Source organism: Lepisma saccharinum, chromosome 3 (assembly GCF_977018435.1).
Source record: "Lepisma saccharinum chromosome 3, izLepSacc3.1, whole genome shotgun sequence".
Lineage (NCBI taxonomy): Eukaryota > Metazoa > Arthropoda > Insecta > Zygentoma > Lepismatidae > Lepisma > Lepisma saccharinum.
In genome coordinates, this window is record NC_139231.1 from 38,634,020 (window position 1) to 38,651,196 (window position 17,177).

Below are 17,177 nucleotides of genomic sequence, written 5' to 3' on the forward strand. Positions count from 1 at the left end.
TAGTTACGTTTTGAAGTATTGTTAATTCTCGGTTATTTGTTAAAAATGAAACTGTCTGAAGATTTACAAGAGACAATTTGAAAACACGAGTGTTATGCATTCACTAAAGCACCGAGAATCCGTCAATGTTATGCTTCATACATTAAAAGCTATTAATAAGCATCGATTTCTAAGTTTGTCTTATTTCGGACGGATTACGAATTGTACCTACGTTTGGAGACAACCAAGAGAGATCAAGTCATGATGGATTTCTGATAATGATGGTCTACCGGGACGAGACTTGGATTGTTTGGTCTCGGTTTGTATCTGTCTCGTTCTTATCTCGAAATATTTAACATAAAGATCATATACATTTCGCCACCTTACAGAATTAATGGACAGAACTTTTCTATATGAAGTGTTTCTTTTTGACGACTCGTATCCACGCTACAAGGCTTTGAAGAACGTAATTTTATCCTGAATATATGCAACGACGCAACACGTGCTCACAATTGCTACTACTGGATTGATTTGGTAATTATTTAAACAAAATATATGACTTACATGTAAATAATCAGGTAAATGTCCTCTTGGTATGTCTTTGTTAGTCGCATAGTAATGTAACTGTAGTTTAGTTAACTTTTCAATTTCGGATTTTTGTCTTGATTTAGCGGAACTTTTTCTCGTTTTCTGGTTTGTCTCGATACGTTTCTTGTCTTGGACTTTTAAAACACTGTCTCGGTCTCAATATTATCCTTAATTTCTACCTTGTTCGAAGTTTCAAAACACATGATTGGAAATTTGAAAACTATTCCCTTCACACGCTAATAGCGTTTTCACTCCCCATGTTTTGAAGTAAAAACTGCATACTGTGTTTTGCTGTTTAGATTTGTTAGTTATCCACAAAGAAAAATCATTCGCTTAATGTTTTCGAAACTTGGTGTATTTCTGATTTCAATTTCCGGTTTTAATTTTATTACTGTCTCAAATTTCGTTAAGCATTTTTTCAATATTGTTTTACACTTTCCCGTGTAGGAAGAATATAGCTTAGAACTAAACTATATTCATATCCCAAGAAGGCGTAAATAATTAAGAAAGTGCACATAAATCAATTATATTTTCGCTTTCTAAACTATCCAAGTTGTACGTTCTCTATTATTGCTATTGAAACACAAATTCTCTCCTCTTCGTTTAGATTCCAAACGTGATATTTCAAAGACCTTCGAACCAATTTTTTAAAATTTGCGCGTGTTCGTAATAGTGTTCTTAGCGATGTCGTTAACGCTGTAAGATTGTTTTCAATTTATATCCTAAACCAACTTCATTTTGAACGCTGCTGTGGAGAACGAACTTATAAACAAAAGAGGACAGACTATAGGTCCTGCTAGTTTTGTTCAATGCTATACTATTCGAAAATAACACTTCTTTTTATTAACTCGTTCAAGATTTTGTTTGCCAATCGGAAAAGGAACCACCTGTATTTTGCCCCTTCCGAGTTCCCGCTCGGTTTTCCAACCCAGGTTTTACATTTCCGACCGGCCTCGTACGGCCAGTTACGAGCACGCGTGAATCGTTTGTTTTCCGACGGGAGTGCCTGTTCGTCATCCCCCTCTCCCTACAGGCATCGCTGCCTTTCAAAGATCTGCCACTTGGTACCACTTAAACGAAGCACATATCGATTCGCACAGGCTTTGCACATCGTCATCAATAATTTAGCGTTCTGCCGTAATGACTCATCTCTCAGTTGAAGTGGCAGAAAGAGCAGGGAGATTTGTGACGTTACCGGCAAACAATCGAAGATCTACGCCACGCAAGTGTGGCCCCGTCTCTGACGAAAACTTGCCCCGTCCGAGACCTACACGTATTATTGATGACCTTTCAAGGTGCGTAAAGGAGTTGCGAGGAAAGAAGTTTAAAAGTCTTACCTGTAGATGGCGCGCCCTCTGCTTGGCAGTTGTCAGTCAGAATTCAGTCCGTGGCGAGTCGGAAGTGGCAACGCTGCTGGCGGACGACTGAGAGACTATCGGAAAACACGCAGCGGTTGAAAAAGGAGCGTGCTGAGCGGTTTCGTAAAAAGGGAGGAATGATGGAACGAAACAAATGAACATAGGATGTGTGTTTCGGGCAGGAACGGGGGAGATGCGAAGGGGGTGTAAAAAAAGGCGGGAGTTTTGCGAGAAACTTTACGACCGCTGCTACAGTTGCCGGACTTGGCCGCTAGCGTCGCTCCGATCGCCCCCACTTGGCTGTCAGCTCTCGACGACGAGGCCTAAATGAGATAATAATCGGTTTCGGAGATGATCTAGGCAATCTGCGCAGATCACAGAGATTGAATTACGCGCCGAAGTTAAACGTTCGACGGAAGTTGGGGGAAAGCGGGCGTAGGGACGGAGGGGGAAGGGGGGCCGCGAGCCAATGGAACTCGACGTGAAGACACGTGAGGAAGAGGGGGGGAGTAAGTAGCGCACTGACATCTGTCCCTTTTTCCAAGCGGAATAGGACGAAGCGATGATTTGACTGCCAAAGCCGATTTCAATGACGAGGAGAGGAGGAAGAGACAAGGGGGGAAATATTGTAACGTCTCTATCTGGAAAGAACAAACAAGTGAATGTCGAAGGGTTTCGTCATCTATAAGTAAGCTTCAAAGTGGCTGATAATCCTAGAACTAAATCGGCCAAGATTACTGTCAAAGGAAAGAGCTTCGTATCCCTCCAGAAGACATTGATTTATATTAAGGCCACACTACTTTGCAATGTCAACGCTACGAAATATTTTGATCATAAATATCCTAACTTCCGGAAATATACAGTATGAAATATTTTTTCCATTCGATTCTTGAACAGCTGATAGATCGACTAAATTTGCCTCCCTGACAACTGACTGTTACAACCAGTTAAGAATGATCATAAACTAGTCTTTTTTTGTATGGCTTCTTACAGATTTCGATGTTCAAATGTATTGTTTTATGTGGAAATTGATTTAAAGGGTTACAGTTGAAAAACCTAGTCTCGTGCGTACAATTTGTGTAAATTAACCTGGATGAATACAGTTCCTGTATAAAAATATTAATCTGATATGTAAATTTGAATTAAGAGTTAGTTTAAATATGCTTCAGCCTCTATAAAGAAACTCGCAAAAATTATTAACAGCATTTGGAAAGGCAAGTCAATTGCATTGATGTGCTAAGGAAATCCAAAAAGCACTACAGCATTCACCAATAATTTCAGGACATCGTCATTTCATGCTAGGCAACCCAACTTCCGCAAAGCGTTGGTGTGTTGCATACAGAGTAGGCGTAATTTCAGGTTTCCACGTGGCGGAGGGGTTATCACAGCGCGCTACGATACTAGAGGTCCCGGGTTCGAATCTTGGTCTGGGCATGGGTGATCTTTGTGAGTGTCCCTTCGTCAATTTCATCATATCATCACTCATCCTCATCTTCGCGATTCGCCAAACGCGGTAGGAAAGCGAAGTAAAATAAACCAAACCAAATCGATCAGGATGCCAAGTGCACAATAGATGTGTTAAATGCAACGGAATACGAGGAAGCCGTTATACGTTTAAAGTACAAACAGTTTCATATTATATCGCAGAATAGAAAATACTTTGTGAACAGTAATGGAAGAAAAATTCACTCGACATAATGAGATGCAAACTTAATTAAATTAAATTTTGTATTGTATCTAGTTAAATGTTTAGCTCATGTAGATTTGCAATTTATAAGCTCTAAGCCAAACTGAAAACTACTATACAACCATTTAACCACATCTCGCTACAAGAGATTCTGTGTTCCTGTATTCTTCAGGTCGTTTCGACATTTCATTGTCATTGTTCATTCTGCTGGATTTGTAAAATTAGATATTACATAGCTGTGTTATATGGAGGAAATACACTATAAAATACTTAGTGATTCCCATTTTAAACCTAAGTTTTAAAAGTATGTTCAAAAAAATATATTTTAAAGAGAGTTTACATGTACCACTTATGGTTTTTTCGCGAGTTCTTTACTGCATTGATTTGAAAATTTTGATTTTATCAAAATTTCAAAGCTTCCCCTGAGTACGCCAATGGCCTGAGACACGTACGCCTTGTACAGTCTCTCTCAAAAGTTTTAGGACAACGACATTTTAAGCTAGGCAACCCAATTTACACAAGTCGTTGGTGGGATGCGTGTAGAGTTAGGCTCAATTTCAGGATTGCCACATGCACAATAGATATTTATGAAATACGCTAAAGAAACAAAAACAAGTATTATTGTATAAAATTATAAAAATATCACTATTACATCGCAAATGAGAAATACTTTCTGAAAGAAAGAAAATCGATTGTCTAGTACTTCTTTGCTGATGAGTCTACAAATAAAAGAGGAGAGAGGAAACGTAAGGGGACAAGAAAGAGGGGAAGGGAGAAAGGGGAAGAGAAGAACGAAAAGAAGAGGAGAAGAGTGAAGTGGAGTCGTAAATCGAACTTAAAAATTGTTGTTACAACGGAAGGAAAGGGCGTGGTGTAGTGGTTAAAGTTCTTGTTTGGTCTGCTAGTGGTCCCAGGCTCGATTCTCCTTACGAGTTGTTCCCTTTTTTCATTATCTTTTTTTATTAATGAAGAGCACGGTGACATTATTTGTAATAGCAGAGTAAAGTAGTTACATTGTTTTGCATCTGGAATTTTTATATATATAAAGAAACTGAATTGACACACGTTCAAAGGGATATTTTCATGTATAAGATTGTGAATTATGATACTCTAACGATAATTGTGTACTGCTTCGAAGACATTGACAAATATTAATGAAATAACTATTTATATTTGTGGCAATTACTAGTTTTACCCATATTCCCACTCGAGTTCAATGCAAAGATACCTCCACAAATATCGACTGAAAAGTTTTCATCATGTGCGCCGGTTCGTACTACCTTCGTTTTCTTTGTTACAAACAAATATTCTTTGCATATGGCATGTAGGAGGAGAGCTTGATCTACATTTCACATTGGCCAGCTGTTTCTACCTGCTTTCAGGAGCAAAAGCTTGTAGGGTAGTGGTTACCATTAAGGATTTACAATCTGATGGTCGTGGGTTCAAACTCCTCCAGTGGCAGAAAATTTTCGTAAGTTTTAAACATATCCCATTGTGTTCATTGTAAAAGCCGTGTGATACGAAATGATTCAATTTGTAATTAACGATGGAACGTGCAAGTCTTACACGTGTTAACATTCCCGTTCCCTGCGACAAAATATAACAATTATTGTTATCTGGCAAAGATTGTTTATTTATTGAGATATGCTGGTTGATATTCTCAGAACAAAAGCACAAATTACCAGACCGTCAGTTATTAAATTTTTACGAATTTTCCTCGCGTTAAAGCAATTTTCAAAATAAAATTTCAATAAGATATATAAAGACGAAAGTGAATAAGAATCTGGTGGAGCGAGAAGGGAAATTTACCCTGCCATAGAAAGTGTAATTCACTAGCCAGGTAATCCACATAATTTACATTAATTATGATGATTCCTTCATTTTTCAATTTCAGTAAGACTCACGCAAAGAATTACTAGGACCTGATTTCACTGGATTATGAAAGATATTTTATATTAGAATATCGATATTCTAAAGCTGGATATTGTCGCATCAAAAATACTTTCCCCGTTTCTATGATGCCTCGATCACGATTCAAGGTGCTATTAATGTTCCTGGAAATCCGTTGGCCATATGCGTGCGCACGGGGAGGGGAGGCGGGGTTCCTAGGGTGCCTGGGCACCCTAAATGTTTCCTCAAAAAATAATAAATAGAAACTACCATTAATATAATGAATATAATATCCGTGCTAAAAAATGTAAGGTATTTAATTTGAGATTCCTCCCTCTCTCTCTCCCCAAAACAACGTGATATTGTAATCACTTTATAAATCGCACAGAGCTCCTCCACAAATCCTCCGGTACTTTTCCCTGAGCACAGCCTCGATCACTAACGCAACATTCTTCAACTCACAAGGCGTATTTGTTTACTTATATTTATGTATAAAGAGTGCAGTAGCAATCGAAACCACATCCACAAGAAAAAGAAATGCAAACCGATTTTTGGAGGAGCTCTGTTCAATTTATAAACTGATAATAATAATGTTTTAATAATTGCAAATCGTAATTATGAGTAGTCATTTTTGTCGAGTAAGGTGGACAAAAATTTATTTTGACTATTTGTATTACAATGAACCACTGACGACCCAAGGGGATAGTAATACAATCTGAAAATTGATTTTATATAGGGAGTCTATATATTACCCATTGTGAGTGGTTGAGTTGGTGTTTTAAGTCCACTTTATGCACAGTAAGGCTAATCGGGACTGGACCTACAATTTAAAGTGGGATCCGAACCACTATGTGCCCCCTTTGTGAGTGGTGTTACAACATAATCGTTAATAGGCCTGTGTTTGCTAATACGGATTTTTGTAACATTTCAGATAGTGTAAATCGCTGAAGGACAGTCTTCAATGTGTTTAAATAAAAGTTTACAAAAATGTTAAATATAGCCCTGAACGTTTGTAATACTAAATCACCATTGCGGATATATTGTAACTAATTTATAAGTACAGTATATCTGTTTTGAGTGGAATACACTCTGAGTTAAAAAAGTAACTATTCTTTTATTTTAATGGTTTTACTGCAAAATATTTGCTCATTTATGTAAGGGCATCTCACATGATGTTGTGTAACGTAAATTTGGAAATCACGTAATTATCATTCTAAGTGGACGAAAGTGGTGGTCATTGAAGGGCTACAACTGACGAATTATGAAATAGGACTTCAGGGAGACATTGAAAGATAAAAAGAGAGGAAGATGGAAAGGGAAAAGAGAAGGAATAAATAGAGAGAGAGAGAGAGAGAGAGAGAGAGAGAGAGAGAGAGAGAGAAGGGGAGAGTTTGTGTGTATTTAGGTGAGATACATGAAAATAGATAGAGGACGGGAGATAGGTAAATAGAGATAAAAGAGAAATAAAATAGATAGAGAAGAGAACAAAGAAAGATTAGTTTAAGAAATAGGACAGACAGAGAGATAGGCTGAGAATGCATGAGAACGAGAGAATGGAAGTAGGAATGAAAGAGAGAGGAGAAGGAAGAAAGATTCGATGAAGAAATAGGAGAGAGATATTTAGAGTTGATTGATTGACTTGGTGTTTTAAGTCCACTTTATGCACAGTAAAGCTAACCGAGACTGGGCCTACAGTTTAAAGGGGGATCCAAACCACTATGTGCCTCCACCGGGTATCGAACCCGGAACCCCTTGATTACAAGGCGACGACGCTACCACTGCGCCATCGGGGAGGCCTAGATATTTACAACTGGGAAGGAATAACCTGGCAGTGGCGTCACTCCCTGCTAAGTCAGCGTTGCCAATTACTATGAAAGGAACCATGGCACGAGTAAGAGTACGAGCAGGAAGGATCGCGGTGCAAACTACCAATTTTCAATTTAATGTTAGCACTGCTAGATGTTTATTTTATGTTCGTTTATTTTAATTATTTCATATAATTCGGATTTCAGCAAACCTTCAGCTGTTCTTCGAACCACAGCATAAAATTGTTAGTGTTCATCTCCCCATGATAGTCTCCAGAAGTTGTTTTTGAAAGGAACACTAACTTCGCCCCCTCCACAAATCCACTTTCACCACCGGCATGCACAATAATAAACCTGGGCCCCTTTCCTGTTGGCACTTTTACCCCCCCCCCCCCCGAATCTTTGGAATTCAACCAAACATGTTCATGAAACTTTCATCCATGTAAATGAAAGACCGGCGGTTTGCTCTCTGCGCAGTTTATTAACTTCACGCACAAATGATCGCCGCCCGCAACGCAACGATGCTGTTTCGTTCAAGGAGTAGCTTCCTGCTGCTTACGCTATTCTTTTTAAATCTGAATCCTAATTTTCTTATGATCATACGCAACGACCCCTTAAAATTAATATTTTTTGCAGTTCCTTCATCAGTTTATGTACGGTGACAACAATGCCTTTCGTGTATAAATCATGGATTGTTCGGCGCACGACTGCTTCATCAAAAGAATCCAGATTTGTGACACGTTGCTGGGCGTTCGGTCGGTTTTTACCCGCCGTTGAAAAAGGTTTCCCGCTCGCACTTTTGTCTTTCTCCTTCAAAATTCTCCACACAGATCTTTCACTGACACCTGTCGCCACGTACGTTCTGTGAACAGCTGTGGTTTTGTTTTCATCGCAATCAAAGTACTTATACACATTGAAAACTATTTCTTTTGCATCGCTGTGCAAGGGCTTACCTTTCTTTACGCCTCTGCTCATTGTACAACGATGACAAAACCAGCAAAAAAAACTCCCTAACAAAGAAACAAGATAGCCTGCAATCCCTTGCTCGTAGCTGCGGTTTGTTAGACTAATGTAGCAGTGTGGGAGTTTGCTCTCCTGCATCACCCCTCTCGGAATGATTTCGATTGGTTTGCACGTCACCTTGTCGTCCGCTCTAGCGAATGAGCCTTCGCTTCTTGAAGGAGAGGTGAAGGTGGGAGATGACGTCACTGCCAAGTTATTCCTTCTGTGCTTTTTTTGTAGAGATGCTGAGAATGATAGAGAAAGGGAAAGAGAGAATGGAAGTAGGAATGAGAGAGAGAGAGAGAGAGAGAGAGAGAGAGAGGAGAAGGAAGAAATATTCGCTAAAGAAATAGGAGAGAGAGAGATGCTGAGAATGCAATAACAAGAGAAGAGAAAAAGAAGGAGAGAAGGGACAGAGAAAGAGTTATAACTAGGGAAAGGAACTTTAGGTAAATAAATGTTTTTTCTGCGATAAGATACAGACCCTCATTTTTGCCAAAATTCTGATCATAGCCTTATATGTCAACACAGCAAATTTTATTTTACATAAAAACACATATTTTCCAGTTTTCCGTATGTAAATACATATTTTGCGTATTTTCATTTTAAATACATAAAATCGCTCATTCACTTCATCTACCTCGAAATCTTCGAAGGAAAAATGTTTATACTCTGCACCTCTTTCATATCGAGAGTGCTAGGTTTGTTTTGTCTTTGAACACCCTCGCTGCCAGACTTCTGGCACCTCGCCTACGATCCTATTGGGAGAAAATAGCTGTAAGTAGCTGGGGCTGGCTACACGTAACGATAGCAAGGCTTTTTAATGAAGCAATGCAGCTATTGTGGCCGGAAGGCATAAAATTTGACAATGTTCTTCTCCTCGTGACAGATGCTGCAGCTTACATGAAAAAAGCTGCAGTAGGCCTTGCCCTTAGCTACCCCAAAATGGTGCACGTTAAATGTGTGGCTCATGCGTTGCATAGAATATGTGAAAAGATAAGAGCTCTTTATCCCAATGTCGATAAACTGGTTTCAAATGGGAAGAAAGTTTTTATGAAGTCGCCTAGAAGAATAGACATTTTTAAACAAAAATGTTCTGAGGTTCCCCTTCCCCCTACACCTGTAGTTACGCGATGGGGCACTTGGTTGAATGCAGATGTTATGCCCAGAACTTTGAAAAAATTGCATCTGTTGTAAATGATCTCGACAAAGAAGAATTCTGCAAGAACTGTTGATGGAGCCCTCCTTAAAAGTCGAATTGGCATACATCTCAACAAAACCTGTCCATTCTCTCTAATTCCATATGAAAGCTTGAATCGTCCGCGAACACTTTGGCAGCTTCCATTGGTAAAGTCCGTATAGTAGAAACGAAACTGCAAGAACTCACTGGATCTAAATGTCTAAATGTACAGAATTTTTTGGGAAAAACCAAGGTTTTCAAACTTTGTGCCAAATTGCATGTGTTTTGGAAAGTGAAGTAGAGGAAGACGAAGCTTTGGAAAACTTAAGCGTTAGTGACATTTCGTGATTCAAATATGCAAGAATTGTTTCTTGTGACGTGGAGCGATCTTTCTCGCAATATAAGATGCTTTGTAGAGATAATCGTCACAGATTTACAATGGAGAATTTGGAAAAAACTATGGTGATCCACTGTAACTCTTCCAAAAAATAGCTCGCTAAGAGGTAATCATTTAGAAACTGATTTCAGGTGTTTAAAATGCATGTTATAGTTTGTTTTTGTTAACAAATGTTTTTATTTTTGTCACATATTTTCCTGTTTTTATCACATATTTTCAACATTTATGACACATAAAAAATAAATATTTCTGAGTTTTTTAGCACATAAAGTTCCGTTCCCTAGTTATAACTTTGCATAGTAAGACATGGAACCTGTAAAAAGGAAGCAATAATCAACAAATGTCAAGCGTGAATTTCTGATACTCAGCAGTAACAGATAAAAACTGTAAAACAAACAACATACACAAGCGATGAATAGGAAGTGCAGGGGAAAAAAGAAAGCCTGCTATATTCAGCAAACATATCATTCAGTGAGTTATCTGGGAACACAGGTCTTCACCGTCGCTGCGAACTTGCAAATTGAGATGGTCTCATAAAAATTTCCATTCCTTTGAAGTGCCGTTTGCCACCATTGTGAGTTCATTCAATGTTCATTAGAAATAGGCTATTAAGCATACACAGAGACGATCAGAGGAAACAAATTGTTACTTGGGAAAAACAAACGAGTGTCGTCCAGATCTGACAAGGGGGAAGAGACAGGTGATGTAATGAAGGCAGCATAGCTGCCGGCCCGGCTCATGAATGTTTTTCACAGAGGGCGGGAAAAAAGCGTTTTGCACTTTCGCATTAAACACGGGCGCTCACGCACACATATGGCGATATCGTCACTCTACGTGTCGCCCCTCCTCCCCCCACGTTCGTTTACCATGCATACATCGTTGACAAAACAAACAGACGCGGAAGGATACGGTATTGGGGTGGGATGGGGGGACGGGCAGTGTTTGTAATTGGAAAAAATAACGGAATCGTTTTCACACGGACACAATTGTTGCAGTCTCGCGGATGCGAAGTATTGGAGCATTCGCCACACAAGACCAATTCCAGCGAAATGGCATTCTCTGCACAAACAACCCTATCAGATGAGGTTTTACGAAGAGTCTGGCACTGTATCAACTGTAGCACCTGCTTTCCATTGGACGTCGGAAAACTTATTTCTGGACGTTGATCAGTATTGTGAACTTCTACTCGTGTTCTTCATGCTTAATAGTACAATTTTATACTTGCTGTACTTCTTTCAGAGCCTAGAGATAAGATCATAAACCGTTTTAGGTGTCGTCTTGAGGAAAACAAGTTTGGAAGTCATCGAAAGCGTATACAAAAAACAATGGAGGGAGCAAGACTATTGAACTCTCTTTTACCTCATATATCGAAAGGTATCAATCTTCACTGCTGCCATCTGTGTCGAATGACGAAACTATTTCTAAATAATGCGCTCTGCGCTCTTATGTCTGTCTACTCTTTTCCATCTCCACAATAGCTGGAAGGAAGTTTGATTGTCAGTTTCATGAAAAAGTACAAAGTGAGAGTTGTCTGCATACTGAAGTTTTACTCACATGTCACATATGGCAACGGCTTTAATCCAAATGACAAAAGTGAGCGCATCGCCTACTTATACACTAGTTTGCTAAAATTTGCAATCCTAATACCTATTTCTTCTCCATTGTGAAAAAATGAGTTCCACCTTATTTTGGGAGAATATTTTCTTCAAAACACCGTAATGCAGCATTTCTAGTGTATCTCGGATTGCATTAGATTATTTAACGTCATTTTTCTGCCAATTTTGGCTAATCGCGACGATGGAGATGAGTGATGAAATTGATGTAGGGTCACTCACACTCATGCCCATGCCGGGATTCTACCCCTGGACTTCTATCGTAGCGCACTGCGCTAACCACTCCGCAACTGGAATAGGCTAGTGTATTTTAAAAAGAAAAACGAACTTTTGAGAGATGTCGTCTAAAGAAAACGAAGGATATAAGTAATAGAAAGCGCATACCAAAAGCAGTGGAGGAAATAAGACTATTCAACTCTCATTTACCCCATATATCAAAACGTAAAATTTTCAGTGCTGCCATCTGTGTCGAGGCGCAAAATTATTTCCAAGTAGAGCTCTCTATGCTTTTTTCAACTTGAATTTATGAACCGAAATTAAGAGGAGTGTTAAGCCATGATTAGTGCTACAAGATGGTAATGAAGTATTTAGAATGTGATCTATTTTCTTTACTGATGACTATCTAAAATAACACTAGTTTTCATTAAATTTAAAATAATCAACAAATGTGTAAAATGTGAAATTTAATGCTGTAATAAAATGAAAGTATACCATTAGAGTGTAAAAAAATGTGATCCAAAAATTTGCTCTCAAGCAATGAAGCTAAAAAGGCTTATGAAGATGAAAATTATATTTTCTACTTTTTGGTAAACCATACCTTCGTATGTATGTGAAACGTAGCCCCTCACACTAAGAAAGAAACATAAATTAAGAGTTTTTGAAAATAAAATCTTAAGAAAGATATTTGAATCTAGAAGATTTATTTATTTTATTTAGTTTTTCTGCCAATTTTGGCTAATCGCGAAGACTAGAAGAATGGTGATAAGATAAATAGACGAAGGGAGGATCACAAACAGACATGGACAGAATAGAACATGAGACGATTATACTGGCTGTGAGCCCAGTCGTCAGACCCTCGTTAGTCTGCAAAATCCAGTCCATTGGAAGTGAGATTGACATTTGGGTGCCTTAAGGAAGGATCATCTCTTACACCCCGAATCCAGAAGACATGAAAGAACAGCGAAGTGGAAAAGATTCCATTGTATTAACCTGCCTATTCTGTTTTCTTCTCCTGATTTTATTAGAATAATTAAATCAAGAAGACTTTGATGGTTGGGCATGGTGGAGGATGGGAAAGTTTAGATCGCTCTTGGTAAACGTAGTGGTAAGAGTAGGAAGGCCAATATCACTCGTTACCTGAAAAAAGTAATTGAGTTACAATCCCTGATTCAAAAGAAGTAACTCATTACATTACCGTTATTCGGAGAAAGGTTACTTCCAAACATGGGTATGCAAGGTGTGAACTCGACTATATTTACCATACATTGTCAACCTCTGCGAAGTGAAAAGTTAACCGTGGCAGTGTGAGATACAAATAATGCATTTGACACCGGTTATTACTTTCCGGGGCACATTAAAATGCTGACAATACGATAGGTTCCTATCTTGTATTATTTATACCAGCACGAAGGGAGGGTTCGCGCTGCTGGTGTAGGGCGGGGGGAAAGCAATCCAAATAATGAAACAAAAGAACATCGAGGGTGCAAAAAAATTTTTTTGACGCAGGAGATTCGTTCGATTGTAGCGACAGGGCTTGACGTGCCGCGATGCGTGTATCGCAATGAAATGGAACGTAAAGAGTAGTATTAATGCAATTCGACGTTCGGTGGAATTGATTTAACGGCGAGCTTCGTTAATGGATTCATCGCCGCGGTCCTTGATTTAATGCGACGTATCTCTCGATCGCTAGCGATTTTCCCACCTCTCGCTGTGAAATTTTTTTTCGACACGTTAGTTACGCTTCACCGGCGCGAGATGGCAGGAGATGCGCGGGTGGAGACTTCAGAGCCATCTCGAGGACGGATCTTACTGCATTTCGATAAGAGATTCGCCTTAATATGTGCTTTTATCACGGCCAGAACTTTTAACTTCACCGAAGGATACAGGTTCGAGTCTTCGCTTGGACATAGTGTTTTTATTGTGAGTGTCTTTTCAGTAACCTCCGATAACAAAAGATCGGAAAATTATAGGCGAAAACAATACTGAAATAATGAATTGCAATGTGTCTATCGCTATGTATATTAATTATCTGTGACTACTGTATTTATACAATATTTCTTTCCCACAGAATGTCACAGAAATCACTAAAGTCACATTACAGATTTTTTTATGATTTTCGCTGTGTTTTCACAGAATATGTACCAAGTGCAATGAAATGAACGTGAAGCGCTAAAAAAAACTCATGTAAACCACTGGACCAACATTTACATTAACCTATATTACGACTTAGTGTACATGACAATTTGTTTAGCTAGTAATTTTTTATCCACTTAGAAGCAAAATTCGGGCAACGATTAACGTTTTTCGGTATTATGATGTTTTGAAATAACTAGTTACTTGAAAAACAGTTACAAGTATCAGTTACTTTTTGAAAGAATTCTAAAGGTAAGCAATTGCAAGAGTTACTATTTTGCAACAGAAGTAACGTTCTCGAAAGTTAATTTGCGACACTTAAATTGTTAGCTTAGAATTTTGTAACGTGTGGGAAGAGATAAATTTGGCAACGTTGTTTCCAATAACTTGTCTTTTCTGGATGCTAAGGTGGAAGAAATGTCGTGGAATCGGCTAAAGCAAGAACGCCAAGCTTCGTTGAATGCTGAATTGAGAACATCCACTCTTTATTGCAATTTGTCATTTCTAATTGCACTTGAAAACTTCGGTATTTCAAGTGAATTGCTGCATTCATTTGTGCCGTAGTAACATAGTAAAATAAAATGAATGATCATTCAAGCAAAGCTGACTCCTTGTTCTAACTATAATTTGTTGTAATTTGTTGTATTACAATTGATTGTACAATATATTTGCAAGGAAATAAAACTGTATATATACTGTTGTATAAACTGTATAACAACCATATACACCAGTATTGTAAGAAGTAGTCTTGAATATACTTCCATTATATGGTCACCAATGTACAAATCGCATGAAAATACCGTGGAGAGAACACAGAAGAAATTTTTCAGGTATTTATATTATATAAAATATAATAAGCCAGTACAACATAATGTGCCATATCAAAATTTGCTGCATGAATTTAATTTTAAGAGCCTTTGTAATAGGAGGAATATTCTGTATCACTTATATTTACATAAAACTGTGAACGGTATATTAGATAATAGTTATTTCCTCAGTCAACTACAATTCAATACGAGAAAAAGTAATTTACGTTGGTGAAACTTACTGATTCCCAAAATTCCAAAATCTCAGAAATACAAAAGCAGGCCATTAAGTGTAATGTGTGATTTGTATAATACGCTTTCAATTAATAACCAGCCCTTAGATTTATAATTGCCATTCAAACTATATAAAAATGATTGAATCATAATTATGACAATAAGTACACTGTAATCATTTTGTTATCACTATTTTCCACATTATTTTCCATTATATTCTTCAATTATATATCTATAAATATTTAATATCTGTAATTATTGCACAAGTCTTTGTTCTTGTATGGTGAAAGACAAGAGAAAGGACCACATTGTTTAATTTCAATATTGATTACGTAATTGATTACTTGTATTATCGGTTGATGTATGTTTATATATTTGCTAATTGTATTGTTTTCTTTCTTTTTTGTTGTTCTTTGCGGGTAAATAATCCTGCCATCTGTAATTGGATGTTTACCTCTGTTGAGGGCAGTAAACGCAGAGGTAGACGATGTACTGTAACGTAATGCAAAGTTCATAAGTATGCTATAATGTAAATAACTAGATACATATGTTATAATAAATAAATGATTGATTGATTGAATTGGTGTTTTAAGTCCACTTTGTGCACATTAAGGCTAATCGGGACTGGACCTACAGTTTAAAGTAGGATCCGAACCACTATGAGCCTCCACTGGGTATCGAACCCGGGACCCCTTCATTACAAGGCGACTGCACCATCGGTGGGCCCTTTTCAAACATCGTGTCCAGGATAATAATCAACTTTAAAAATCGCTTCCACTTGCAACATGGGGAGAAATTCGTACTCTCTTGAAAAGTCGTGTATCTTTTTAGTATAGCAGCGCCCATTCCGACAATATTGAAATAGATGCACGTCTGATACAAAACTGTTACTATTTCATTAAGAAGGGAAACTACGATTTGTAAAAGCCATTGCAAGTAGTGCAAAACACAACGAAACGAGCGATTATATACAATACAAACGTATCATTCATCTACCTAACTCCCCTTTCCCGTGGAGACTCATCTATGTTTGACAGAAAAGCTTCAGTATATGTTAAACTAAGAAGAAGAATAATGCATTAGTTCAACGGAAATTAATTACACATGTCGTTTCGTCATAAGCCGTACTTTTAAGATCAAATATATAGTATATGGAGACATCACTATATTGATGAAACGAAATTAGGATCTTACACATCTTTTGAAACAAAGCATTGCCGTTCCGCAGAATACAATGCTAATGAATAAGCACACTGAAATATAAGAAGTATTACAGTAATGCCTCATACCGCGTTGGGGTGATATTACCTGGAAATTAAATATTGAAAGAACCCTTATTGTGATTAGGGAAACGGGAACTAATTACAATCTCTGTTTTTCCGTACAAAATGCAAAGTTGGAGACAATTTTTCTTTCTCTTTTGAGTCGGAAATTGTCATTAGTTTCTCACCGTTGGCTAATTATATGCAGGGAGATTAAAATTTTCATTTTAATCGCCTCAAGTTTCCGTAATTGTTTCTGAACAAGTTATCTGTTGGAGAGGGAGGAGGTAAAGATATGACGAATAATAATGGAATAAGTTGTTTTCTTTCTCTTTCGTTGCTATGTAGGGGAGAGCTAGGGAAAGTTGGCTCGAGTTTTTCTTCGACATTAAATCTACCTTCTCGCTAATTATTAGCGGCAATTTGGAAAGCTGAAATACTCATTAGTTCACAACCGGGAACGTTTTCTTCGTTGCCAAAAGCGTTGTGTTAATTATTGCAATAATGGTTAACTATGACGCAACACTATCTCGTTATTAATTTTAAGAATATTCTGATTGGTTGCTGTTTATCACAATTCGCTCATTTCGTCAGACATTTTCTGTCCAACATAATACTAGTATTCCAAACATCGGAATACGTAATTGGGGGGGGGGGGAAGGGGGTTGGTTGACACTCTACTCTCTTCCGCCCTCTCCGTGTGTGTGCATATGTGTGTAGCGAAACAGATATAATGTGTAGATATGAGAGGTTGTGTGTATTAATGCACGTACATTTAAAGATATGAATATAAGATATCCTCACACATTGATAGTTATTGTGTGTAACAAGAGACAAAAGTGGGTTTAAAATAATTATTCTAAACTAGTATCAAGCAAGTGCAACAAAATAACGTACTTGAAAGATACATTTTATGAAAGAATATTCGATTTACTTTCTCATTTATTGAAATAATATTGTCTATTTTCTCTGGTATTCTATCCTATTACACCACTATAAGACTACACAATGTAGTCCTATTATA